This window comes from Callithrix jacchus, chromosome 9, assembly GCF_049354715.1.
Source record: "Callithrix jacchus isolate 240 chromosome 9, calJac240_pri, whole genome shotgun sequence".
Taxonomy (NCBI): Eukaryota; Metazoa; Chordata; class Mammalia; order Primates; family Cebidae; genus Callithrix; species Callithrix jacchus.
In genome coordinates, this window is record NC_133510.1 from 63,263,707 (window position 1) to 63,279,337 (window position 15,631).

Genomic DNA, 15,631 nt, shown 5'->3' on the forward strand with positions numbered 1-15,631 from the left:
GGCTCACACTTGTCATCCCAACACTTTGGGAGGCTGAAGCAGGTGGATGACCTGAGATCAGGAATTCAAGACCGGCCTGGCCAATATGGTGAAATCCCATCTCTACTAAACATGCAAAAAATTAGCTGGACATGGTGGCATGCCCTTGTAATCCCAGCTACTCAGGATGCTGGGGTGGGAGAACTGCTTGAACCCAGGAGACGGAGGCTGTAGTGAGCTGAGATCGCACCACTGCACCCCAGCCTGAGCAACAGAGCAAGAGCCTATCTCAAAAATTATATAAATAATAGTGGAAATTGCTGCTCCTTAAAAAAAAATAATTGGAAGGAAAGTATAATTTGTTGGTATATGGATATAGCAGAAGTAGTTTTTATATATCTTAGTCCTTAAATTATGGAACTTAATGAGATTGTGTTTAAAAAAAAAAAAACTTATTTTGAGAGGGGGTCTCTCTCTGTCACCCAAGCTGGAGTGAGGTGGCCCGATCTCGGCTCAATACAACCTCCACTTTCCAGGTTCAAGCGATTCTCCTACCTCAGCCTCCTAAGTAGCTGGGATTACAGACATGCATCACCACGCCCAGCTGATTTTTGTACTTTTAGTAGAGACGGGGTTTCACCATGTTGATCAGGCTAGTCTCGAACTTCTGACCTCAGGTGATCCACCTGACTCGGCCTCTCAAAGTGCGGTGATTACAGGCATGAACCACCACACCTGGCCTAAAAATTTTTATTTTTCATTTTCTGCTTCAAATTTTTAATAAACAAACTCTAAAGAATTAAAAAAATTAAAAAGAACTTCACAATGCCTATATGTAGATCAGATGTACTTTTTTTATGCATGCCACAAAAATTCTGAAACTCATTTTACTGAACTTAATATAGAAATATTTTCAGGCCGATTTACTTTTTTACTTTTACTTTCTCAAATGTGTCTGATAGGCCTGTGTACAGAGACCCAGCGTAGTAGATAGTTAGAAATGTTGAACAGGCTGGGTGCAGTGGCTCACGCCTGTAATCCCAGCACTTTGGGAGGCTGAGGCAGGCAGATCACAAGGTCAGGAGTTTGAGACCAGCCTGACCAATTTGGTGAAACCTCATCTCTACTAAAAAAAATACAAAAATTAGCCAGGTGTGGTGGCGGGCACATGTAGTCCCAGATACTCGGGAGGCCGAAGCAGGAGAATCGCTTGAACCCAGGATGCGAAGCTTGCATTGAGCTGAGCTGAGATCACGCCACTGTACTCCAGCCTAGGCAAAAGAGAGAGACTCCGTCTCAAAAAAAAAAAAAAAAAAAAAAAAAGAAATGAAGGAAAAGAATCATGGGAACAGCTTAGGACAGATGTATGTTCACTTGATCCCAGTGCTAAAAGACATGTGTCTAGAATCGGCTTTGCCCCTCTCTTAGTAGATCTTAGCCCATATTTCTTCTCCCCAATTTATCTTTCTTTCAGTTGTCAAATACTGTGTATTTATTATGTACTAGCTATGAAGGGATTATTATCTTTCCCCATTCATCTTCTTTATGCTTTCTAATTCCCCAAGAAAATGTCATAGCTTGCTTATGTTGTTTTTTTTTTTTATTTTTTATTGCATTTTAGGTTTTGGGGTAGCTTATGTTGTTTTTTAAACTGAAAAGAGAACTAAAAAGCTGCTTCTGTATCAGAATCCCAGTTTTCTCACTTCTCTTGACTCTGGGTCTCTGTGGCCTCTTTTGCGAACTGGAGGTGAAATGTGACAGGAATATGGAAATGCCAATGTCTTTTGAGGCTGAAGATTTTAACAAAAAAGCAAATATTTGTAGAGATTATGTCCCTTAACTGAGCATCGGGGAAAGCAATCATCTCTCCTCTTCATGTGCCAGGGAACTGGGCAGGGTGTCTACACCTATCAGAGCAGTCCCAATTCTCACTGATGGGATTGTGTAGTAATTTGGGGCCTCATAATTAGGAAGTGAAGCAGAGGAAGTTTGATGATTTGGAATGAGAATACCAAGAAGAATAATTGAATCCAATTCTCTTTTCTTGGGCCCAACTTAAAAGAAAAAGAAGCTGAAGGTTAATGCGTGAGATGTCTTTGAGCCCTGGGCTCCTTTCAGACCATAACCCAGGAGAAACAGTTTGAGTGTTGTTTTCCATTCCCGCATAGTCTGACCCAGCAAGGCATCACCCACGACCCAGGATAACTGCTCCTTTACTGCCTCCTGCTGCATCCTGTGAAACCCAGATAAAGACGCTTGGTGCCAGTTTTCTAATCTCTGGAGATTCAGCTGCCCTCTAGTTTCTTAATTTTGCCAGACCCTGTTCCCAAAGGCCATGCCTGGCCTTACCCACTTGGTCCCTCTACAAAGGATCCAGAAAGACCTGGCACTGAGGATTGCCCTGGAGCAGGCTGATCACCAGCCTAACTCCCAGACCCCAGAGTTTCACCTCTAGGCTGGAGGATGTGAAAACAAGCAGGTTTTTCCAACCAAATACAAGATGCTATAAGGACAGCAGCCCAGGTAGATGTTTCCCAGGGGATGTCTTGATCGCTTTTCTGTAGCTGCTAGGCAGGGTTCAGCCTAATTCAGAGCAAGTGTACCTTCTCTACTGCAGACTCTGCCCACGAGCAGGAGCAGCATGTCTATAATGTAGTCTAGCTGTCACCAGAAGTGAGAATCCGCTACAAACTCAGGCACAGTTTTGTACTCTGCTGCTCAGAACTACTCTGTCAAACCCTAGGGATGAGGCAGATATGAGCCACAGACCTTGGCTATGACCTCCTGATGATCATGCTGAGGCTATCAGGGGATCCACAGGCTCTCTGTGTTAAACCTGCAGTGAAGGCTGGGATTCACAGCTAATCTTTTCCATTGCTATGAAAAAGAAGCCAACGAGGCAGGCCCCATAGCTCATGCCTGTAATCCCAGCACTTTGGAAGGCCGAAGCGGATGGATCACAAGGTCAGGAGTTCGAGACCAGCCTGGCCAACATGGTAAAACCCCGTCTCTACTAAAAATACAAAATTAGCTGGGCGTGGTGGTACGTGCCTGTAGTCCCAGCTACTCAGGAGGCCGAGACAGGAGAATTGCTTGAACCTGGGAGGCAGAGGCAGTGAGCCAAGATCATGCCACTGCACTCCAGCCTGGGTGACAGAGCGAGACTCTGTCTCAAAAAATAAAATAATAATTAAAGAGGTAATAAGAATGGAACCCTAATCCAACAAAACCTGTGTCCTTTTTTTTTTTTTTTTTTTTTAACAGGCGTGAACCACCATTGCCCAGCTAGGACCTGTGTCCTTATAAGAAGAAAAGGCAGCCAGGCATAGTGGCTCACACCTGTAATTCCAGCACTTTGGGAGGCTGAGTCGGGTGGATCACAAGGTCAAGAGATTGAGACCATCCTGCCCAACATGGTGAAACCCATCTACTAAAAACACAAACATTAGCTGGGCATGGTGGCTTGCGCCTGTAGCCCCAGCTACTCAGGAGGCTGAGACAGGAGGATCGCTTGAACCCAGGAGGTGGAGGCTGCAGTGAGCTGAGATCCAGCCTGGGCGGCAGAGCAAGACCCTTTCTCAAAACAAAAAAAAGGAAGAAGAACAAGAGGAAAAGGCTGGGTGCCATGACTCACACCTGTAATCCCAGCAATTTTGGAGGCCAAGGCATGTGGATCACTCAAGCTCATGAGTTCGAGACCAGCCTGGGCAACATAGCAAAACCCTGTCTCTACAAAAGAACACAAAAATTAGCCGGGCATACTGGTGTGCATTTGTAGTCCCAGCTACTCGGAAGGCTGCGATGGAAGAATGGCTTGAGTCTGGAAGGCAGAGGCTGCAGTGAGCTGAGACAGCACCACTCCAGCCTGGGCAACAGAATCAGACCCTGTCTCACAAAAAAAATAGGAGGATACCCAGAGAACATGGGAATAGAGAAACAACCATGTGCCATGTGAGGACACAGTGAGAAGTGGCAATCTGCAAGCCAAGGAGAGAGGCCTCAGGGGCAACTGAACCTGCTGACACCTTAATCCTCTACTTCTAGCCTTCAGGACTGTCGGAGGTAAATTTATGTTCCTTTGTTTTTTTATTTTATAATTTTATTTTTATAAAGATGGGGTTTCACCATGATGGCCAGGCTGATCTTGAACTCCTGACCTCAGGTGATCCACCCACCTCGGCCTCCCAAAGTGCTAGGATTACAGGCGTGAGCCACCGCACCCAGCCAATTTATTTTCCTTAAGATATCCAGGTGTAGCTTTGTGTTATGGCAGCCCTAGCCGACTAAGACACTAAGCATGGGTCTTTATTCATCTGTTTTCTGTTACCCTGTATGTTCACTCAATCGGAAAACTTACTTTCTTCTTCATCTTAAAAAACCTCCTAATTAGAAAAAACTCATTTTCTCACTTCCTTTTTTTTTTAGTTTAGTTTTTGTAATGGTAAAAAACACATAGCAAGCCAAGCACAGTGGCTCACATCTATAATACCCCAGCACTTTGGAAGGCCAAGACAAGCAGATTGCTTGAGCAACCTGAACAACATGGCAAAAACCCATCTCTACAGAAAATACAAAAAATTAGCCAGGCATGGTGGTGCATGCCTGTAGTCCCAGCTGCTCGGGAGGCCAGGGTGGGAGGATCACCTGAATCTAGGAGATTGAGGCTTCAGTGAACCATGATCACCCCACTGCACTCCAGCCTGGGTGACAGAGACCCTGTTTGAAAAGAAAAGAAAGAAAACATGTAACAAAATTTACCCTCATAATCATTTCTTTTTTTTCCTTTTTTTTTTTTTAAACAGAGTCTCACTCTCGCCGAGCACCAGGCTGGAGTGCAGTGGCACAATCTCGGCTCACTGTAACCTCTACCTCCCAGGTTCAAGCAATTCTCCCTACCTCAGCCTCCCGAGTGGCTGGAATTACAGGCGCCCGCCACCACCCCCAGCTAATTTTTGTATTTTTAGTAGAGACAGGGTTTCACCATGTTGGCCAGGCTGATCTGGAACTCCTGACCTCAGGTGATCCACCCACCTCGGCCTCCCAAAGTGCTGGGATTACAGACATGAGCCACTGCGCCCAGCCCACAACCATTTCTAAGTGTACAGTTCAGTAGTAAGTATATTTACATTGTTGTGCAACCCACATTCAGAACTTGCTCCGTTGAAAAACAGAACCTGTGTATCAGTTAAACAACAACTGCTGGGCTGGGCGCTGTGGCTCACACCTGTAATTCTAGCACTTTGGGAGGCCGAGGTGGGTGGATCACCTGAGGTCAGGAGTCCAAGACTTAAAAAACAAATAACAGCAACAACAAAACTGCCTATCTTCACCTCCCTGGAGCCTGTGGCAACCACCCTTCTACTTTATTTCTGTGAATTTGAGTACTGTAAATACTTCACATAAGTGGAATTATATAGGATTTGTCTTTTTGTGACTGGCTGATTTCGCTTATCATAATAGCCTCAAAGTTCATCCATGTTGTAGCTTGTGTCAGAATTTCCTTCCTTTATTTTATTTTATTATCATTATTTTTTAAGAGATAGGGTCTCACTCTGACACCCAGGCTAGATGTCAACCTCTGAGCCTCAAGCAATCTTCCCACTTCAGCCTCCTGAGTAGCTGGGACCACAGGTGCGCACCTCCACATCCCATTAATTTTGTTTATTTTGTCTCTAGAGACAAGATCTCACTATGTTGCCTATCCTGTTCCTTCCTTTTTAAAGCTGAATAACACTCCAGTGCATGTATGCACCTTTTTTTTTTTTTTTTTTGGACAGAATCTTACTCTGTTGTTCAGGCTGGAGTACAGAGATATAATCTCAGCTTGCTGCAACCTTTCCTTCCCGGGTTCAAGTGATTCTCCTGCCTCAGCCTCCTGAGTAGCTGGGATTATAGGCACATACCACCATACCTGGCTAATTTTTGTATTTTTAGTAGACACAGGGTTTCACCATGTTGGTCAGTCGGGTCTCCAACCCCTGACCTCAGGATCCATGATCCTCATGATTTTTTTTTCTTCCACTCATAATTTTTAAAATCCATTCTTCTGGCCAGGCATGGTGGCTCATGCCTATAATCCCAGTACTTTGGGAGGCTGAGGCCGGCGGATCACGAGATCAAGAGATCAAGACCATACTGGCCAACATGGTGAAACCCCATCTCTACTAAAAATATAAAAATTAGCTGGGCATAGTGGTGCGCGTCTGTAGTCCTAGATACTCAGAAGACTGAGGCAGGAGAATCACTTGAACCCAGGAGGCGGAGGTTGCAGTGAGGTGAGCCGAGGTCACACCACTGCATTCCAGCCTGGTGGCACAGCAAGACTCTATCTCAAAAAAAAAAAAAATCCATTCATCCATTGAGAGACCTTTGAGTTGCTTTCATTTCTTGATTATTGGGAATAGTACTGCTATGAACATGGATGTGTGAAAATATCTTTTTGAAATCCTGCTTTTAATACTTTGGGATATATATACAGAAGTAGAATTGTTAGACTGTATGGTAATTCTATTTAAAAAAATTGTAAAGGCTGGGCATGGTGGCTCTCACCTGTAATCCCAGCATCTTGGGAGGCTGAGGTGGAAGGCAAATCATTTGAGGACAGGAGTTCAAGACCAGGCTAGCCCACATGGTGAAAACCCGTCTCTACTAAAAATGCAAAAAATTAGACAGGCATAGTGGCACATGCCTGTAATCCTAGCTGCTTGGGAGACTGAGGCAGGAGAATCCTTCAACCCAGGAGGCGGAGGTTGCAGTGAGCCGAGATTGCACCATTGCACTCCAGCCTGGGTGACAAAAGCAAAACTCCATCCCCAAAAAAAAATTATTTTAGGGACCTGCCATACTGTTTTCCACAGGGCCTGTGCCGTTTTGCATTCCCAGCAACAAAGCACAGGGGTTCTATTTTCTCCACAACTTTTACAGCACTTGTTATTTTCTGTTTTTAAAAATAATAGCTATCCTAGTGGGTGTGAGATGGTTGGTGTCTCATTGTGGTTCTAATTTGCATTTCCCTAATGATTAGAGATGTTGCACATCTTTTCATGTGCTTATTGGCCATCTGTATAGCTTCCACAGAGAAATGTCTGTTCACACCCTCTGCCCATTTTCAGTCAGGCTATTTTTGTTTCTGTTGAGTTTTAGGAGTTCTCTATTTATTCTGGATATAAATCTTTACTAAGTATATCATTTGCAAATATTTCCTCCCATTCTGTGGTTTGCCTTTTTACTCTGTCGACATTGTCTTTTGATGCACAGAATTTTAAAATTTTTATGAAGTCCAATTGGTCGTTTGGTTTCTTTTGTTGCCTGTGTCTTTGGTGTTATATTCGAGTAATTGTTGCCAGGTTCAATGTTGTGAAAATTTTACCTTATGTTTTCTTCTAAGAGCTTCAGATTTAGCTCTATGTTTATGTTTTAGATCTATTTTGAGTTAATATTTATATGGTGTTAAATAATGGTTCAAATTTATCTTTTTGCAGGTAGATATCCAGATTCACAGCAACATTTGTTAGAAGATTATCCTTTCCCAGGCCAGGTGCGGTGGCTCATGCCTGTAATTCCAGCACTTTGAGAGGCCGAGGCGGGCAGATCACCTGAGGTCAGGAGTTTGAGACCAGTCTGACCAACATGAAGAAACCCCATCTCTACTAAAAATACAAAATTAGCTGGGCGTGGTGGTGCATGCCTGTAATCCCAGCTACTTGGGAGGCTGAGACAGGAGAATCGCTTGAACCTGGGAGGCGGGGGTAGTGGTGAGTAGAGATCACGCCATTGCACTCCAGCCTGAGCAACAAGAGTGAAACTCCATTTCAAAAAAAAAAGGTTGTCCTTTCCCCCCATTAAATAGTCTTGGCACCCTTGTCAAAAATCAGTTGACCATATACGCAAGTTTATTTCTGAGCTCTCTATTCTATTGCATTGGTCTATATGTCCGTTCCTATGCCAATATTACACTGTTTTGATTTATAGTAGTTTTGCAGTAAGTCGTGATATCAGGAAGTTGTTCTTTTTCAGGATTGTTTTGTTTATTTGGGGTCCCTTGAGACTTTATATGGATTTTAGGATGGGATTTTCAATTTCTGCAAAAAAACATGATTGAGATTTGATAGGGATTGGATTGGATCTGTGGATCAGTTTGAGTACTGTTGGCATCTTAACAATATTAAGTCTTCTATTTTATATTTATTTATTTATTTATTATTTTTTGTTAATCAATGAGAGCTTCTTACTTGCTCAGGTTGGCCTTGAACTCAACTTGAGCCTCGCCTCCTCAAGTGCCAGGACCACTGGCTGGAGCCACTGTGGCTCCCTATTTATTTATTTTTAAAGATGGGATTTCACCATATTGGTCAGGCTGGTCTCGAACTCCTGACCTCAGGTGATCCGCCCACTTCAGCCTCCCAAAGTGCTAGGATTACAGACTTGAGCCACCGTGCCCAGCTAATTTTGTATTTGTATTATTAAGTCTTGTATTTGTATTTGTATTATTAAGTCTTCTAATCCGTGAACATGGAATGCATTTTTGTTTATTTACATCTCCTTTAATTTCTATATATAGAATCATAAGACAAAGAGATAATTTTACTTCTTCCTTTTCATCTCCTTTAATTTCTACATATAGAATCATAAAACTAAGAGATAATTTTACTTCTTCCTTTTCAACCTGGATGCCTTTAATTTCCTTTTCTTGCCTAATTACTCTGGCTAAAAGTTCTAGTATTGGGTTGAATGGAGCTAGCAAAAGTGGGTATCCTTGTCTTGTTCCTGATATTAGAGGAATAGTCTTCAATCTTTCACCATTGAGTATGATGTTTGCTATGAGTTTCTCATACATGCCTTTTATTTTATTTTTGAGATGGAGTTTCACTCTTGTTGCCCAGGCTAGAGTGCAATGGGGTGACCTTGGCTCACCGCAACCACTGCCTCCTGGGTTCAAGCGATTCTCCTGCCTCAGCCTCCCAAGTAGCTGGGATTACAAGCATGCACCACCATGCCCAGCTAATTTTGTATTTTTAGTAGAGACATGGTTTCTCTATGTTCTTCAGGCTGGTCTCAAACTCCTGACCTCAGGTGATCCACCTGCCTCAGCCTCCCAAAGTGCTGGATTACAGGCATGAGCCAGCGTGCTGGGCCATGCCTTTTATTATATTGAGGTAGTTTCCTTTTATTCCTAGTTTGTTAAATGTTTTCATCATGCAAGAGTGTTGAATTTTGTCAAATGCTTTTTCTCCATAAGTTGAGATGACTGTGTGATTTTTCTCCTTCATTCTGTTAATGTGTTGAATTATATTAATTGATTTTCATATACTGTGCCATCTTTACATTCCAGGAACAAATCCCACAGTGTATAATCCTTTTAATATATTGCTAGGCCTGGAGTGGTGGCTCATGCCTGTAATCCCAGGACTTTGAGAGGCTGAGGCAAGCAGATCATAATGTCAGGAGATCAAGATTATCCTGGCTAACTCGGTGAAACCCCATCTCTACTAAAAATACAAAAATTAGCTGGGCCTGGTGGCACATGCCTGTAATCCCAGCTACTGGGGAGGCTGAGGCAGGAGAATTGCTTGAACCTGGGAGGCAGAGGTTGTAGTGAGTGAGATCATGCCATTGCACTGTAGCCTGGGCAACAGAGCAAGACTCTATCTCAAAAAAAAAATGTATTATTTAGGATTTTATGCATAAACAATCACATTGTTTCTTTTAATTTGCTTTTAATTTTTTAATTTTTTTTGAGATAGGGTGTCCCTCTGTCACCCAGACTGGAGTGCAGTGGTGTGATTACAGCTTACTAAAGCCCCAACCTCCTGGGCACAAGTGATCCTCCAGTCTCAGTCTCCTGAGAAACTAAGACTACAGGCATGTGCCACCACAGCTGGACAGCTGCGCTGGCTAATTATTAGTATTTTCTTTTTCAGAGACAGGGTCTCCCTTATGTTGCCCAGGCTGATCTTGAACTCCTGGATTAAAGCAATCCTCCTGCTTCAGCCTCCCAAAGTGTGTGAGCCACTGTGCCCAGTCCATGTTGTTTTTATTTTCATTTATTTTTTTTGAAACATGTTCTCACTCTGTTGCCCAGGTTGGAGTGCAGTGGCATTACCATGGCTCACTGCAACCTCCGCCTCCTGGGTTCAATCAATTCTCCTGTCTCAGCCTCCCACGTAGCTGGGGTTACCGATGCACACCACTACCCATGACTAAGTTTTTTATTTTTTGTAGAGATGGGGTTTTACCACATTGGACAGGCTGGTCTCAAATTCCTAGTGTCAAGCCCTGGCCCATGTTTTGTTTTGTTTTTGAGACAAGAGTCTCGATCTGTTGCCCAGGCTGAAGTGAAGTGGCACGATCTCGGCTCACTGCAACCTCTGCCTCCTGGATTCAAGTGATTCTCCTGCCTCAGGCTCCCGAGTAGCTGGAATTACAGCTGCGCACCACCATGCCCAGCCAATTTTTTGTATTTTTAGTGGAGATGAGATTTCACCATGCTGGCCAGGCGGGTCTCAAACTCCTGACCTCATGATCTGTCCACCTTGGCCTCCTAAGGTGCTGGGCTTACAGGTGTGAGCCACTGCGCTTGGCCCCCCATATATATATATATTTTTTTTTTTTTTGAGACAGAGTTTCACTCTTGTTACCCAGGCTGGAGTGCAATGGCACGATCTCGGCTCACCGCAACCTCCACCTCCTGAGTTCAAGCAATTCTCCTGCCTCAGCCTCCTGAGTAGCTGGGACTACAGGCGAGCACCACCATGCCAGCTAATTTTTGTATTTTTAGTAGAGACGGGGTTTCACCATGTTGACCAGAATGGTCTCGAACTCTTGACCTCGTGATCCACCCGCCTCGGCCTCCCAAAGTGCTGGGATTACAGGCTTGAGCCACCGCACCCGGCCTGTTGTTTTTAAATAAATGTCATTCTACATCTTCCTTTCTAGTTTTATATCACTTAATTTTTATTCTTTCCTCATTACACTAGTTAGAACTTCCAGTACAATGATGAAAAAGTGGTAAGAATAGACATTTTTGCTTTGTAACAGAACTTAGGAGAAAAGGGTTAAATCTTTTACTCTTTCTGGTGTTGCTACACAGAAAATATAGAAGGTTAGTGCAGTGGCTCATCACTTTGGGAGGCATGGGCAGGAGGATCCCTGGAGCCCAGGAGCTCAAGGTCAGCCTGGCCAACATAGTGAGATCCCTTCTCTATAAGAGCATTTTAAAAATTAGCTAGGTGTGGTGGCACATACCTGCAGTCCCAGATATACAGGAGGTTGAAGTGGGAGGATTGCTTGAGCCTGGGAGTTGCAGTGAACTATGATCATGCCACACTGCACTCCAGCCTTGTACACGTATATATATGTGTATGTATGTGTGTGTGCATGTATGTATATTTTATCCATGTAGGTATATGTATACGTATATGTATTGTCTTAAGGATTCCCCAGAGGTTTGGGGTCTAGTAATTTCAGACAGGGTTGGACTCTTTTGCACCTAGCTCTTGCTGTTTCTAATTTGGCACCGTGCCCCTGGAGGCTTACTCCTCTTCTTCTGTTAGTTGTCAGGGGCCACTCCTGGGAACTAAAAGAACTGGAAAAAAGAATGGAAGGATACTGGACCCTCCCATTGGCCTATTCCCTTTGGCCATGTGCCTGAGGTGAGTGACATCAGAGGAAACATTAGGTCCTAATGATAATGTGGGAATTGGTACCATTTTTAGGAGGCACCAGATGTCTTCTTCCCCTAATTTGTGGACTAATGTTACCCCTAAACCCAAGATAAAGCCAAATTTCTGGAGTTTGGTTAGATTTGGAAAGTTACTGCTCAGATGATGAACACGTTTTATTTGTGTTTTCCACTGGAATTAGAAAAGTGAAAAATAAACCAGGTGCAGTGGCTCATGCCTCTAATCCCAGCACTTTGGGAGGCTGAGGTGGGAGGATTGCTTGAGACCAGAAGTTTAAGACCAATCTGGGAAACATAGTGAAACCCCATCTCTACAAAAAGAAAAAAAAAAAAACTTCTTTTGAACCCAGGAATTAAACATTGTGGTGAGCCATGATCTGGCCACTGTACTCTAGCCAGGGAGACAGAGCAAAACCTGGACTGGACTCTAAAAAAGAAAAAAAAAAAAAAGGTTGTTCTGATTTTGTCTGATTTGTACATCTGTCCAGTTTCCCTGGACTCCCACCCAGTATATTCTCCTTTTCAGATGAAGTCTTGCTCTGTCACCCAGTTTGGAGTGGTGCAGTGGTACAATCATGGCTCACTGCAGCCTTGACTTACCCAGGCTCAGGTGATCCTCCCACCTCAGCCTCCCCAGTAACTGGGACTACAGGTGCACACCACCACTCCTGGGTAATTTTGTATTTTTTGTAGAGACAGGGCTTTTGCCATGTTGCCCAGGATGGTCTCAAACTTCTGGGCTCAAGCCATCTTCCCACCTTGGCTTCCCAACCAATATGTTCTTTTAATAAGAAAAATGGTTTAGGGGCCCTAGAGATCACCAGCCTTTCTACCTTGCCCTTTCTCCCCTCAAGAAAATACAGAGGACCATTTCCTCAATTAATATATAGGTTTAGGGTAAAACCTTAGGATGAAAAAGATATGTCAGTGACTCACGCCTGTAATCCCAACACTCTAGAAGTTCAAGGCAGGCAGATCATTTGAGATGAGGAGTTTGAGACCAGCCTGACCAACATGGTGAAACCCTATCTCTACTAAAAATACAAAAAAAATTAGCCAGATGTGGTGGCACACGCCTGTAGTCTCAGCTACTTGAGAGGCTGAGGCAGGAGAATCACTTGAACCTGGGAAGTGGAAGTTGCAGTGAGCCGAGATCACACCATTGCACAACAGAGCAAGACTATGTCTCAAAAAAAAAAACAACAACCCACAAACAAACAAAAATTAGCCAGGCATAGTGGTGCCCACCTGTAATCACAGCTACTAGGGAGACAGACATGAGAATTGGTTGAACACGGGAAGTAGAGATTGCAGTGAGCTGTGATTGTGCCACTGCACTCCAGCCTGGGCAACAGAGTGAGATTGTGTCTCAAAAAAAAAAAAAGAAAAGAAAAAGATACGGGTTCAGTTTGTCAGTATGGGTCAAAGGTGAGGAGTACAAAGTCTGGGCTGGGAAGGATGAATAAATGTTTGCAAATGTTATGTCCTTCACTGTTCTGGAAGCCATCAACTTTCTGGTTTCCTCATGATTCTGGAAAAAGGCAGGATTAAAAACAGCAACAGGCCAGGCGTAGTGGCTCATACCTGTAATCCAAGCACTTTGGAGGCCAAGGCGGGCGGATCACCTGAGGTTGGGAGTTCAAGACCAGCCTGACCAACATGGTGAAACCCCATCTTTATAAAAAATAAATACATAAATAAATAAATAAAAACAGCAACAACAAAACCAAAATTAAAAAAAAAAACCAGCAACAACAACAATAACAATAATAGTAATTCAGGTCATGAAGATACCAAAGCAAATGAGATGTTTGGACTGTCTTTTTCCTCTGGTTTGTTTCTCCTCAAGATGGGAGGATCACCTACATCCTTTAAGAGCAAAGATGAAGGCTGGGCGCAGTGGCTCACGCCTGTAATCCCAGACCACTTTGGGAGGTCAAGGCGGGCGGATCACGAGGTCAAGAGATCAAGACCATCCTGGTCAACATGGTGAAACCCCGTCTCTACAAAAAAAAATTAGCTGGGCGTGGTGGCACCTGCCTGTAGTCCCAGCTACTTGGGAGGCTGAGGCAGGAGAATTGCTTGAACCCGGGAGACGGAGGTTGCAGCGAGCCGAGGTCGCGCCACTGCACTCCAACCTGGTGCCTGGTGATGGAGTGAGACTCTGTCTCAAAAAAAAAGAGTGAAGATGATGGGGAGGTCAGAGAGGAATAACATGGGGAGAAATGCCAGATGTGGGTGACAGGGGGATGAAGGCAGCAAACCACATTGCCATGTGTGTATCTATGCAAGAATCCTGCACGATCTGCACCTGTACCCCAGAACCTAAAGTACAATTAAAAAAAAAAAGAGTGAAGATGAGGTGTGTTCAGGGGCAACTGATGTTTCCAAGGGCTAAGACACTTTCTAGCTCTGGCCAGTCTTGGTGTCTGTTTGTTCTGAGCCTTTCACCACTTCCCAACCTGAGCACTGCCTCCTTCCACCAGGGCTGCTCTGCTGTCTCCCCACAGTCCAGGTTGTGCTGCTCCTTTGCTGTGTCCTGCTGTCCCTGGTGGCTGCCTTTCCAAAAATGCCCAGAATGAGACCCCGACCTTCCAGTCGTCTTTCACAGAGACTAGGCATCCATCAAACATGTTCTCCATATTTGGAGAAACTGGAAAGCCAGATTCCTTTCCCAGATCCCAGGACTGGCCAGGATCTTTTACACACAGCCCCCTCCTCAGCCCCTCTGCCTGAGTACCTGTCCAACTTGGCTCTGAGGATGGCCCTGAAGGAGGTTGGCTGCCTGACTGAGGCCCATGTTCTGTCACTTCAGATGGGAGGAAAGGATACTACCGAAACCCTCATCCGTGAGAGTCGAAAAGTTCAACAATAAGAAGGGCAATACCAACATCATTGTGAAGAATCTAGTTGTCCCTCAGGGAGGTGTGAATAACTCAGCACCCAGCTGCCCATTCTGGAAAATGTATGGATGGTGGCAAATAAACCCACTGGGGTGGCTGGCCTACCAGTTAGCTCAGATGGTGAGTGAGTTTGCTGAGAAATCATCTCCCACGATGCTTAGTGTCACAGTTCAAAGATTTTGGTATTGATATCACCAAGAACTGCAGGTATGAGTCTTGGGAGCATGTTGAAGAATTAGGCAAAAAGTTGAAGAAGCTCCCAAGTTAATCTCATTTAAATGTCTAGGGACAGTGACAATATACTCTATCAAATGTTTCGCAGATATTCTGAAGTGCTTTGTGAGGAAAACAATCCAGAAATTAATCCTGGCTCACTTCAGCTATTCAATGCCACATGGGTAATGAGACTCCTTTCCCAGGACTATGTTCTAGGATGGGACACAGTAAGTAGTTAGAAATGTTGGAGACCACTTAGGACAGATGAATGCTCTTTATTTCATCCCTTCGCTTAAAAACAAATGAGACCCATGTTAGCCTTACCCCTCTCCACTTAGTAGGTGTCAGCCTCTATTTCTTTCTTTTTTTTTTTTTTTTTTTTCTTTTTTGAGACGGCTGCTGCAAGCTCCACCTCCCAGATTCAAGCGATTCTCCTGCCTCAGCCTCCCAAGTAGCTGGGACTACACATGCCCACCACCACGCCCAGTTAATTTTTTTGTGTTTTTAGTAGAGACTGGATTCCACCATATTAGCCATGCTGGTCTCGAACTCCTGACCTTGCGACCCACCTGCCTTGGCCTCCCAAAGTGCTGGGATTACAGGCGTGAGTCACCGTGCCCAGCCACTAGTTTAACTTTTAAATTGAAAAGAGAAATGAGAGAACCATAAACATCTCATCTTTCCTAATTCTGAATTTCTCCGGCTCCTATCATGAGCTTAGAGTGGGAATGTGGCAGGGACATACAGGAGATGCCAGAGATCAGGACTGTAAGTATTGAGGTTGAGTGTGTGACAAGGGCACAAGGTTTGAGCAGCCAGTGTAAATATTTTCAGAGATTACATCCTTCATTGA